This window comes from Dendropsophus ebraccatus, chromosome 13 (genome assembly GCF_027789765.1).
Source record: "Dendropsophus ebraccatus isolate aDenEbr1 chromosome 13, aDenEbr1.pat, whole genome shotgun sequence".
NCBI classification, from domain to species: Eukaryota; Metazoa; Chordata; class Amphibia; order Anura; family Hylidae; genus Dendropsophus; species Dendropsophus ebraccatus.
The window spans coordinates 76,827,865-76,841,996 of record NC_091466.1 but is presented as its reverse complement, the minus strand read 5'-3'; positions in this window follow the sequence as shown (position 1 = coordinate 76,841,996).

Genomic DNA, 14,132 nt, shown 5'->3' with positions numbered 1-14,132 from the left:
ATCATACAGTACAATGTACAAAGAAATCCGATAGGATCCGACTATACTGTATATATAATGTATACTGTGTACTGTATATTAGGGATGAGATGGTGCAGAAGAGCCAATAAAGAGTCATTGTTCATCGTGTTTAATCCTCATTGGGAACCGGAAATAATAATAATAATAATAATAATAATAATAATAATAATAATAATAATAATAATAATAATAATAGATGATGACTTCCTGCCTTCTTCTATCTTTACTGTTTCCATGTTATGTGATGAATATTGTAGAATTTACTTGGCCAGTATGTGCCCCTTATATACCCTCAGCATGAGGCTGGACTCTATAATATATATATATATATATATATATATATATATATATATATATATATACAGGGAGCTGTCCTGAGGCTGCAGACACAGCAGATCCTGCCGCTTCCCTACAGTCCATTCTGCCCTCTATACATCCAGATGCTACACTACATGCTGCTCTTCTGTATACAGGAGCAGGTCTATAGCTGTACACCTCCTTCTCCACAGTATATGTTCTCCTTCCCTGCTCACCTCCATGCAGCAGCTCCAGAAGTCAGGCTGCAGTACCGCTAGTTTAACACAGGTGGCGCTCTAGTACAGGGAGAGTTTTGCTGCCAACAAGAAATGCTGCCAGTTCCATTGTTACTACTTTTGCACTAAGTTTGTGCTCAGCTAATTGATTTCAGGTCTGTCTGCTTCTAATATTACTAAGTGTTAACTGCTTGATGTCCCTCGGAAACACATGTGGCCCTTGGGGGGCAGTAGACTTGTCTGGGGGCTTTGTACCTTATTATTACAGTGCAGAATATTTAGAATCCAGTTAATGACCCGAAGAGCTAACAATCTGATGATGATGCAGGGCTGCTGTGTATACACTGGGTTAGGGGGTATATAGGAACAGTCTGAGGCTGTATACAGCATATACAGTGGAGTCTCATGGAGGTAACCGGTGATTGCAGACAGTCCCATCTCCTGCCTGTCTGTCCTGGGCTGGAAAACACAGACACAATCTGTACAAACAAGAAATCCATTGGAAGTGGGGGAGGGGTATGGATTTATCCCTGTCCAGGTGACACCTGGCCTGGGGCCCAAGAATTTACCTGACTGTATATACAGGGGCCCCAGACATTCCAGGAGCTGCTGGGGCCCTTTCCCCCCAGGGCAGGACACCTGTACAGAGACCCCTCCTTACCTGCCCCCCACCTGTACAGAGACCCCTCCTTACCTGCCCCCCACCTGTACAGAGACCCCTCCTTACCTGTCCCTCCACCTTTACAGAGACCCCTCCTGACCTGTCCCCTCACCTGTACAGAGACCCCTCCTTATCTGGCCCCCCACCTGTACAGAGACCCCTCCTTACCTGTCCCCCCACCTGTACAGAGACCCTTCCTTACCTGTCCCCCCACCTGTACAGAGACCCCTCCGTACCTGTCCCCCACCTGTACAGAGACCCCTCCTTACCTGTCCCTCCACTTGTACAGAGACCCCTCCTTACCTGTCCCCCCACTTGTACAGAGACCCCTCCTTACCTGTCCCCTCACCTGTACAGAGACCCTTCCTGACCTATCCCCCCACCTGTACAGAGACCCCTCCTTACCTGTCCCCCCACCTGTACAGAGACCCCTCCTTACCTGTCCCCCCACTTGTACAGAGACGCCTCCTTACCTGTCCCCTCACCTGTACAGAGACCCCTCCTTACCTGTCCCCCCACTTGTACAGAGACGCCTCCTTACCTGTCCCCTCACCTGTACAGAGACCCCTCCTTACCTGTCCCTCCACCTGTACAGAGACCCCTCCTTACCTGTCCCTCCACCTGTACAGAGACCCTTCCTTACCTGTCCCTCCACCTGTACAGAGACCCCTCCTTACCTGTCCCTCCACCTGTACAGAGACCCCTCCTTACCTGTCTACAATCTCTTACTGTTTAAGTTCCTCGAATTTCTGGCAGTATATGTAAATCTGTTTGTATACCCCCGGAGGCTGGAAATACTTCTAACAGCAGAGGGTTTGTTACAATTACATCCAATCAGTGTAATTCCCTACAGAATAAACAGCCAGACTGATACATTGGACATCTTGTTTCCTTTCCTGCTTTGTTTCGCTCCGCACACTGATACATTGTAACAACCTCTCAGCTCTTAGTATCAGATCTCTATAGACTTCTTGCTTATGTTTTCACTATATATATTTATGTATCTGCCATCTATAGCAATGGAGCCTTCCCTTTAGGCTATGTTCACACATTTTACAATTGGCAGTAAAATAACGCAATGTGTGAACAGTTACAGACGCTGCCTGTGCACCACTGTAGTCTTACATGGTGGGGAGACCCCTACAGACAGCTAGTTACCCCCCTCCCCACACTTCCACACAAGCTGATGACATCTATTAGAATGTTGTAGAACTTTCCATTTTGCATCCGTTTTTGGGCCGTACTTCGGATACGTAACTCCCAGTCCCCTCCGCCATCAGTCTGTGCACAATGGCTCTTGTTCAGTCTCCAGGAATTCACAGCCAGAGAGCAGAAACCACTTGTGTCAATGATGTGCGGTCACCAAAGGCGGCTCATTATCCTAAGAACATATACACTGCGCTAAGACAACACTCTACTGTGTGAACGCACACAAAGCCTCGCCTCCACACACAGCCAGAGCAGCACACAATGCACCAGCCCCGCTCCAGTCCTGCTTCCTGCAGACACTAGAATCCCATCAGGTGGAGACCCCCCCATCATGGCTGCATTGTCTGCTCAGCAAACAACACTCTGGGGTTGTCAACAACTATTGTCTTAATGGCAGCTTTATGCTAATGTCGCCGTGTCCTCCGCTCCCCAACAGCGACTATTATAGTATATTACCTGTTATGTAGGATGGAAATATGGTAAGGATTAACCATTAAGGGAGCACTCTGTTCTCTAACTCCCATTGACTTCACTGTAATGAGCCGCACTACATTGAAGTGTATAGAGAAGAGAGCTGTATAGAGAAGAGAGCTGTATAGAGAAGAGAGGTGTATAGAGAAGTGAGAAGAGAGCTGTATAGAGAAGTGAGAAGAGAGCTGTATAGAGAAGAGAGGTGTATAGAGAAGTGAGAAGAGAGCTGTATAGAGAAGTGAGAAGAGAGCTGTATAGAGAAGAGAGGTGTATACAGAAGAGAGCTGTATAGAGAAGTGAGAAGAGAGCTGTATAGAGAAGAGAGGTGTATAGAGAATGAGAGACTGCAAATGGTGAACAGGGCCTATAAACCCCAATTTTTCTGCTACTTCCCAAGCAGCGTCCTGTAGTTATACTGTAGGAGTGGGGATTACCCCTTTAAGGACCAGTAGGTGAAGAAGTGAGTGAGTCACTGGATGTTATTGGGGTGGCAGAGATCATAGTTGCCCCAGGACCCCCGGGGTTAAATGCTGTCCTATAAGAATCCGGTGACGGTTATGGGGTGCGGAGGCTGGAGCTGTGTCTCCATATGGGACTGATGTGGGGTTCAGGGCGGGGTGTGTTGCTGTCCCCTGGATCAATGCTGCATCCCATGCCGCCATCTATCTAGGAGCTGAGGGAAATGTCGACGGTTTTCCTTTCCTTCCAGAAATGTGGTGGTGCGGGAGATTTCTAGGATTTCTGGAATATTCTTAGGAATTTATATCAAAGGGTACAGCAATGGGGTCCATGCTAGGCCCTACACCTGGCACTCACATAGACCCCACTACTGTATGAGAGGACATGGTATAAGTGGGTGACATACTGTATGATAATGTGCAGTGATGTTAGGGCAGTATAGGAGTTGTCTCCCTGTACAGATGAAGTCTTATGTGATGTATATGGATTCTAGACAGTGTGACAGCTACATCCCCCATGATGTCATCAGCTACATCCCCATGATGTCATCAGCTACATCTCACATGATGTCATCACCTACATGCCCCATGATGTCATCAGCTACATCTCACATGATGTCATCCCCTACATCCTTCATGTTATCACCTACATCCCCGATGTCCTCTATGAAGTCATCACCTACATCCCTCATGATATCATCACATACACTCCCATGTTATCACCTACATCCCCCTTGTCCCCCATGATGTCATCACCTACATCCCCCATGATGTCATCACCTACACCCCCGTGTAGTTGCTTTGTGTCCAGTTGTATCATCATTCACGTCAGATCTCCAGAGTTTTCAGTTCCTTTTCGAATGTTAAATCCTGTTCCCACCATATAAAGTAAGTGCCCCCCTCCCCTCCGGACTGCCAGGAGTTAATCTCTTCACGTAGATGATGTCATGGCTGGGCATCCTTCCTATAAGTGGGCTGTGGGTTTCATATCAAAATCTTGTGAATATAATTCCTCCCGGGGAGCGGAGCGTCTGGCGCACGTTCACACCACAAGAGAAGTAACAGATTCACTTCACTGGTGGAAGATTGTGAGCGCTGGATCCCAGTGTGCGGACACCGAGGATACAATGTAACTGGATAGGACAGTATCTTCCCTTCATGTAGAATCAAGGGTGGTTACCTGATACTGTGACTGTCTTCCCTTATATTATATATATAGATGATCCTTATAGATGTGATGTGAAGTTCTGTACAGTTCTATAGGGTGACGCCATTGTTACATGTCCAGATATACGTCCAGTGAGGGCCATATTACAATATATACGTGTGAGGGCCATATTACAATGTAAGCAAGGGCCCATCTGCCAGATCAGCGCTCACTTACAGAGGCTACAGCTCCCTGATGGTGCAGTAAGGGCTCTATATATATATAGTTAGTTAGTTAGTGATGTCCGTGCAGACCTTGCTGTATATAGAAAATAATAATAATTATACTTACCTGTCCAGGCTCCCCGATGTTCTCCTGCTTGTTCCCCGCTCACCACTGCCGCCTCTGAAGTGACAGGCCAATCACTGGCCGATACAGGTTAGCAAGGCAGCCAATGAGTGGCCAAGAGGACACTGGGGAGCCGGGACAGGTAAGTATAATCTTTTATTATTTTCCTTGTTATCAGCCATTGGCTGCTCATCACTATCACATGGAACGATACTCAGCTGGCGGCCAATAATTTTTTAAAATGTTGAAAGACAATGATCAGCTGATGACCGTCTCCTCATTGTGTTATCATTAGCTTTATAACATGGACATCTGCGGGAGTGTATCAGGACCCCCCATAGTGAGCTGTGCTGGTCCTCGGTGTCAGTCCTGACTGCCGCTCTGGCATTGTATTCATGGGCCTGGATGGAAGGAGTGACCAGGACTATGGAGTTACTTAGCATAGACGCCTCCGCTCTGCGATGGAATCTTCTGACCTTCTATTTGTTACAATGTAACATACTGCGCCGGCCGTAACGCTGTGTGTGAACGCTCCCCAGACTCAGGTTTGGGTGGGACTTTGGCCCTTCCTGGAATGAGAAGAAGCAGCCACTATATATATAGAGAACTTGTTTGGTTTGTGGCGCGTTTCGCCCCCAGCTGAATCACTTCCTCATGTCTCTCATCCTCCCCGGCCGCATTTATCAGGGTAAAGTCATGTAAAGCTGCGAACCAGGAGATCCTGCTGCTGGAATGAATCAGCCGAGGATTACCGGCCCGGCCTCCCAATCTCACCTATTACCTCTATCTCACATTATCTGGATACTCTTCCTCCTCCTCCTCGTCATCATTCACAGAATATAAGTCTCATAAGCTCCAGTGATCAACACTAACAAGTCCCTGGGATCTAGAGGAGCGAATGAAAGAAGCCGAGCCACAGAACTAGTCCCATCCAGGCACAGCTGAGGGTTTGGTACAGTTGTATCCAGTCTAGAAATAAACAGCTTGGACTCCAAACTGATACATTGTAACAAACCCTCAGGACAGGAGAGAGAGAGAGAGAGATCTTATTATATACACTGATACATTGTAACAAACCCTCAGGACAGGAGAGAGAGAGATCTTATTATATACACTGATACATTGTAACAAACCCTCAGGACAGGAGAGAGAGAGAGATCTTATTATATACACTGATACATTGTAACAAACCCTCAGGACAGGAGAGAGAGAGATCTTATTATATACACTGATACATTGTAACAAACCGTCAGGACAGGAGAGAGAGAGATCTTATTATATACACTGATACATTGTAACAAACCATCCGGACAGGAGAGAGAGAGAGATCTTATTATATACACTGATACATTGTAACAAACCCTCAGGACAGGAGAGAGAGAGAGATCTTATTATATACACTGATACATTGTAACAAACCCTCAGGACAGGAGAGAGAGAGATCTTATTATATACACTGATACATTGTAACAAACCCTCAGGACAGGAGAGAGAGATCTTATTATATACACTGATACATTGTAACAAACCGTCAGGACAGGAGAGAGAGAGATCTTATTATATACACAAATGCTCCGTTTACACGTAACGATTATCGTGCAAATTTGCGCGATAACGATCGAATTCGAACGCAGCGAACGATCAAACGTCGAGCGAGAAATCGTTCAACAAACCCTCAAGGGCCCTCACCCTGACCCCGCCTGATACTTATAGGAGAGGGGGCTATGCAGGTGCAGAGAATCATTGAAGTCTATGGGAGATCGGCTAGGTGGGTGCAGCCACAGATCCCATGTTGCACTGCCTGGATTACATTGCAGCTAATAAATGTGATTGGAGTTGGATGGATGGTGGAGACCCCAGAGCATGTCCCCCATGTTATCTCCAGTCTGGATGGTGGAGACCCCAGAGCATGTCCCCCATGTTATCTCCAGTCTGGATGGTGGAGACCCTAGAGCATGTCCCCCATGTTATCTCCAGTCTGGATGGTGGAGACCCTAGAGCATGTCCCCCATGTTATCTCCAGTCTGGATGGTGGAGACCCTAGAGCATGTCCCCCATTGTTATCTCCAGTCTGGATGGTGGAGACCCTAGAGCATGTCCCCCATGTTATCTCCAGTCTGGATGGTGGAGACCCTAGAGCATGTCCCCCATGTTATCTCCAGTCTGGATGGTGGAGACCCTAGAGCATGTCCCCCATGTTATCTCCAGTCTGGATGGTGGAGACCCCAGAGCATGTCCCCCATGTTATCTCCAGTCTGGATGGTGGAGACCCTAGAGCATGTCCCCCATGTTATCTCCAGTCTGGATGGTGGAGACCCCAGATCATGTCCCCCATGTTATCTCCAGTCTGGATGGTGGAGACCCCAGATCATGTCCCCCATGTTATCTCCAGTCTGGATGGTGGAAACCTTAGAGCATGTCCCCCATGTTATCTCCAGTCTGGATGGTGGAGACCCCAGATCATGTCCCCCATGTTATCTCCAGTCCGGCTGTATGTTGTCAGGCTCAGTTGTCCCCGGCTGTATGTTGTCAGGCTCGGTCACCCCCGGCTGTATGTTGTCAGGCTCAGTCGCCCCCGGCTGTATGTTGTCAGGCTCAGTCACTCCCGGCTGTATGTTGTCAGGCTCGGTCACCCCCGGCTGTATGTTGTCAGGCTCAGTCCCCTGGCTGTATGTTGTCAGGCTCAGTCCCCCGGCTGTATGTTGTCAGGCTCGGTCGCCCCTGCCTGTATGTTGTCAGGCTCGGTCACCCCCGGCTGTATGTTGTCAGGCTCAGTCCCCTGGCTGTATGTTGTCAGGCTCGGTCGCCCCTGCCTGTATGTTGTCAGCCTCGGTCGCCCCTGCCTGTATGTTGTCAGGCTCTGTCGCCCCCAGCTGAATGTTGTCATCCTCGGTCACCCTGCCTGTATGTTGTCAGGCTCAGTTGTCCCCGGCTGTATGTTGTCAGGCTCGGTCACCCCCGGCTGTATGTTGTCAGGCTCAGTCGCCCCCGGCTGTATGTTGTCAGGCTCGGTCACCCCCGGCTGTATGTTGTCAGGCTCAGTTGTCCCCGGCTGTATGTTGTCAGGCTCAGTCGCCCCCGGCTGTATGTTGTCAGGCTCAGTCGCCCCCGGCTGTATTTTGCCAGGCTCAGTCGTCCCCGGCTGTATGTTGTCAGGCTTGGTCACCCCCGGCTGTATGTTGTCAGGCTCGGTCGCCCCCGGCTGTATGTTGTCAGGCTCGGTCACCCCCGGCTGTATGTTGTCAGGCTCTGTCGCCCCCGGCTGTATGTTGTCAGGCTCAGTCGCCCCCGGCTGTATGTTGTCAGGCTCGGTCACCCCCGGCTGTATGTTGTCAGGCTCGGTCACCCCCGGCTGTATGTTGTCAGGCTCGGTCACCCCCGGCTGTATGTTGTCAGGCTCAGTCGCCCCCGGCTGTATGTTGTCAGGCTCGGTCACCCCCGGCTGTATGTTGTCAGGCTCGGTCACCCCCGGCTGTATGTTGTCAGGCTCGGTCGCCCCCGGCTGTATGTTGTCAGGCTCGGTCGCCCCCGGCTGTATGTTGTCAGGCTCAGTTGTCCCCGGCTGTATGTTGTCAGGCTCAGTCGCCCCCGGCTGTATGTTGTCAGGCTCAGTCGTCCCCGGCTGTATGTTGTCAGGCTCGGTCGCCCCCGGCTGTATGTTGTCAGGCTCGGTCACCCCCGGCTGTATGTTGTCAGGCTCGGTCGCCCCCGGCTGTATGTTGTCAGGCTCATTTGTCCCCGGCTGTATGTTGTCAGGCTCAGTCGCCCCCGGCTGTATGTTGTCAGGCTCAGTCGTCCCCGGCTGTATGTTGTCAGGCTCGGTCACCCCCGGCTGTATGTTGTCAGGCTCGGTCACCCCCGGCTGTATGTTGTCAGGCTCAGTCGCCCCCGTCTGTATGTTGTCAGGCTCGGTCACCCCCGGCTGTATGTTGTCAGGCTCGGTTGGCCAGGGTTGTAGTACACGTTCCCTTCATCTGGAAGGTGTTATCCTTCTCTCCATAGGTCCTTGTTATTTCTCAGTGTGGACGGGTTTCCTGCAGCCGCCGTCACATGTGCCTTCTATTCTTAGCGGCCTCCATTCTTCTTTAGCTCTATTTTTACGTTACTCAAAAAGCCAAAAAACCCTCTGATTTCCTGAGGCATCGAAAATAAAAATAAACCCAGATTCCTGCGCCGCACATCGCTGGTGAATGACACCATTGTCTCCGGGCGAGGAGCCTCCGTTATATAAACAGCGTTCCCGAGTAAAAATAATCCAGCGGGCGGCTGCTGCCTCTTCTGCTCGGGGTCTGCTCTCCATGAAGAAGACGGGGCCCCTACTGCAGCCGGGTGCCATGTGATATGGGGGTCACCAACTTACACCCCATCCACAGCGGGCACAACACTGGCTAGCCGTCTGTCCATCCCCGGGCCGCTGCCTACAGACTCAGGGAAGGCCGCCGGCTCCATGTGGACAACTTCCTGCCTCACATTTACATCTCTCTGACAATCAGCAGAATAATCAGTCACAATGTCATCGGAGGGCGACATCATCTACATGACGGCCGGGAGAAGTGCCAAAGAGACAGACATCGGCCATCTTATAGTCAGAAGATGGCGGTGACCATGGAGTCAATGAGGAAAGACCAGAGTGTAGAAGAAATTCTGAAGATGGCCGCGCACACAGATGGATGCCACCGGAACCGACCGACTGACTGACCATCTACTGTATATGAGGGTGCCCTGACTGACCATCTACTGTATATGAGGGTGCCCTGACTGACCACCTGCTGTATATGAGGGTGCCCTGACTGACCATCTACTGTACATGAGGGTGCCCTGACTGACCATCTACTGTATATGAGGGTGCCCGGACTGACATCTTCTGTATATGAGGATACCCTGACTGACCACCTGCTGTATATGAGGGTGCCCTGACTGACCATCTACTGTACATGAGGGTGCCCTGACTGACCATCTACTGTATATGAGGGTGCCCTGACTGACCATCTACTGTATATGAGGGTGCCCTGACTGACCATCTACTGTATATGAGGGTGCCCTGACTGACCACCTACTGTATATGAGGGTGCCCTGACTGACCATCTACTGTATATGAGGGTGCCCTGACTGACCACCTACTGTATATGAGGGTGCCCGGACTGACCATCTACTGTATATGAGGGTGCCCAGACTGACATCTACTGTATATGAGGGTGCCCGGACTGACATCTACTGTATTTGAGGGTACCCTGACTGACATCTACTGTATATGAGGGTGCCCAGACTGACATCTACTGTATATGAGGGTGCCCGGACTGACATCTACTGTATTTGAGGGTACCCTGACTGACCATCTACTGTATATGAGGGTGCCCTGACTGACCACCTACTGTATATGAGGGTGCCCGGACTGACCATCTACTGTATATGAGGGTGCCCAGACTGACATCTACTGTATATGAGGGTGCCCTGACTGACCACCTACTGTATATGAGGGTGCCCTGACTGACCACCTACTGTATATGAGGGTGCCCTGACTGACCTGTGTATGGGGGTCAGGAGGGAAAACTAAAGAGAGAAGTGTTCACCCATCATCTAAATCCGGCCTGACCTAAGGGTCCATTTATATAGAAAAGATTATCTGTCAGATTTGAAGCCAAAGCCAGAAATGGATTTGAAAAGAGGAGAAATCTCAGGCTTTCCTTTATGACCTGATCTCTGTTTATAGTCTGTTTCTGACTTTGGCTTCAAATCTTTGGCAGATAATCTGTCAGTGTAAATGGACCCTTAGGGATGGCTGAAGGCTTGTACAGATGACAGCTATCTCCCATACATATAAATAACCCTATACACCCCCCAGTCTCCTCCTCTTCCTCCACCTCCAGACAGCTCCATTCTCTTCAGACTCCCTTCTCCTCCTTCTCCTCTGGACTCCTTTCTCCTTCTCCAGGCTCCTCTGTTACCTTCAGACTTCTCTGCCCTCTCCAGATATTTTCAGTCCCCTTCAAACTACTCTGTCCTGTACAGACACCTCTGTCTCCCCCAGACTCCTCTATTCCCTCTGGACCTCTCTGTCTCCTCCAGACTCTTCTGTCCCCTCCTCCAGGCTCCTCTATTCCCTCTGGACCTCTCTGTCTCCTCCAGACTCTTCTGTCCCCTCCTCCAGGCTCCTGTGTCTCCTTTAGACTCCTCTGTTCCCTCCAGACTCCTCTGCCCCCCCTCCCCCTCCAGACTCCTGTGTCTCCTTTAGACTCCTCTGTTCCCTCCAGACTCCTCTATTTCCTCCGGACTCCTATGTCTCCTCCGGACCCCTCTGTCTCCTCCGGACCCCTCTGTCTCCCCCGGACCCCTCTGTCTCCCCCGGACCCCTCTGTCTCCCCCAGAGTCCTATATCCTTCTCTCAGATTCTTTTGTCCCCTCTGGACCTCTCTGTCTCCTCCAGACTCCTCTGTCCCCTCCTCCAGACTCCTGTGTCTCCTTTAGACTCCTCTGTTCCCTCCAGACTCCTCTGTCTCCTCCTCCAGACTCCTCTGTCCCCCCTCCAGACTCCTCTGTTCCCTCCAGACTCCTCTGTTCCCTCCAGACTCCTCTGTTCCCTCCAGACTCCTCTGTTCCCTCCAGACTCCTCTGTTCCCTCCAGACTCCTCTGTTCCCTCCAGACTCCTCTGTCTCCTCCGGACTCCTATGTCTCCTCCGGACTCCTATGTCTCCTCCGGACCTCTCTGTCTCCCGCGGACCCCTCTGTCTCCCCCGGACCCCTCTGTCTCCCCCGGACCCCTCTGTCTCCCCCGGACCCCTCTGTCTCCCCCGGACCCCTCTGTCTCCTCCGGACCACTCTGTCTACTCCGGACCCCTCTGTCTCCTCCGGACCCCTCTGTCTCCTCCGGACCCCTCTGTCTCCCCCGGACCCCTCTGTCTCCCCCGGACCCCTCTGTCTCCCCCGGACCCCTCTGTCTCCCCCGGACCCCTCTGTCTCCCCCGGACCCCTCTGTCTCCCCCGGACCCCTCTGTCTCCCCCGGACCCCTCTGTCTCCTCCGGACCTCTCTGTCTCCTCCGGACTCCTCTGATATCCCCTTTCCTGATCCTTCTGCCCCTATATCCTCTGTGGGCGGAGTAGGGGGGTGCACAGATGGGGGGGCTGGTGACTACGGTGCCCCTCAGACACTGCGCAGTTCTCCTCCAGGTCACACATGATGATGATGGTGATGATGATGGGAGGAAGCAGAGATTCCCCAGGACTCTTCCTCCTCCCAGTGGCTGCCTGTCCTGACTTCGGGCTGTGTGACAATGCCGTCTCCTCTGTTCCTGAGTGTTTATGGTGTAAATGATAGAAGACGATACAATGACGCGGTGGCCGCTGGGGGTTTCTATACGTTTATGTAAATGAGTCTCATATCATCAAACACCTGGGGATTAAAGGGCCGGCGTCCAGGATGCGTAATCCCTGTATAATGAGGGGTCCTGAAGCCACCCAGGAGACTATGGGGGGTCAGTAACTAAGGGCAACTGGGGCAACGTCCAGCACAAGCTGCAAGCTCTGGCTTTGGTTGACTGTCGGCTGCCAGGGCATGATGGGAGTTGTAGTTGTAGCTCAGATGGTAGAATCCTATGGAGTTGTTCTCAGTCATGTGACATGGAGGCGCAGCTCTGGACTTGTCTACATTGAGTGTTTGTGGAGTTGATCTTCCTCACAGGACATTACAGATGTCTTCTTCACATTGACCCATTGCCACCAGCACTTCACCCCCATAATCGTCCTCATGTGATTCTGATTTGTGCTCTGAGGGAAGAGCGATGTTAATGAGGCGCATATGAGGAGGCCTCCAGCGAGGAAGAGGCACGGACATGGAGGCAGATGTGCAGCAGACAATGTCCAGAGCCGTCCGCCTGTGACAGCCCGGACCCAACCTCAGCCCATACAGGGACTATAGAACCGAACTATATACTAAATATACTGTACTATATATATTGTACTATACCATATATACTATACACACTGTACCATACTGTATATACTATACCCACTATACATACTGTACTATACACACTATACTATACTATATATATACTATACCCACTATACCATACTATATATATATACTATACCCACTATATATACTGTACTATACCCACTATACCATACTATATATACTGTACTATACCCACTATACCATACTATATATACTGTATTATACACGCTATACTATACTATATATATACTATACCCACTATACCATACTATATATATATACTATACCCACTATATATACTGTACTATACCCACTATACCATACTATATATACTGTATTATACACGCTATACTATACTATATATATACTATACCCACTATACCATACTATATATATACTATACCCACTATATATACTGTACTATACCCACTATACCATACTATATATACTGTATTATACACGCTATACTATACTATATATATACTATACCCACTATACCATACTATATATATACTATACCCACTATATATACTGTACTATACCCACTATACCATACTATATATGCTGTACTATACCCACTATACCATACTATATATGCTGTACTATACCCACTATACCATACTATATATGCTGTACTATACCCACTATACCATACTATATATGCTGTACTATACCCACTATACCATACTATATATACTGTACTATACCCACTATACTATACTATATATACTGTACTCTACCCACTGTACCATACTATATATACTATACCCACTATATATACTGTACTATACCCACTATACCATACTATATATACTGTACTATACCCACTATACCATACTATATATACTGTACTATACACACTGTACCATACTATATATACTGTACTATACCCACTATACTATACTATATATACTGTACTCTACCCACTGTACCATACTATATATACTGTACTATACCCACTATACCATATTTGTATATATTGGTACTGTACTATACTATACTATACTATAGTATATACTGTACTGCTTATATTCTACTACTGTATAATATACACCTATGCGACATGGAGAGAGGAACTACTGCACATCACACCTATGGCTGACACTAATGCCTCTCGGCTACATTTAAAAAACAACGCTAAGATGTTGGTATATAATTTGATCAAACCATATTGCCCCTTGTACCACGTGCAGGTCCCCTGGTTCACACGGGTCCCTACACTAACTCCACACTGTGTTGGTCAGCGACCGCCAACACCGCAAAGCGTGCACAAGCAGGGAAGGGAGGCCACAGAACGGCCCTGCAACCCCAATGTCATAGGACCAAACCTA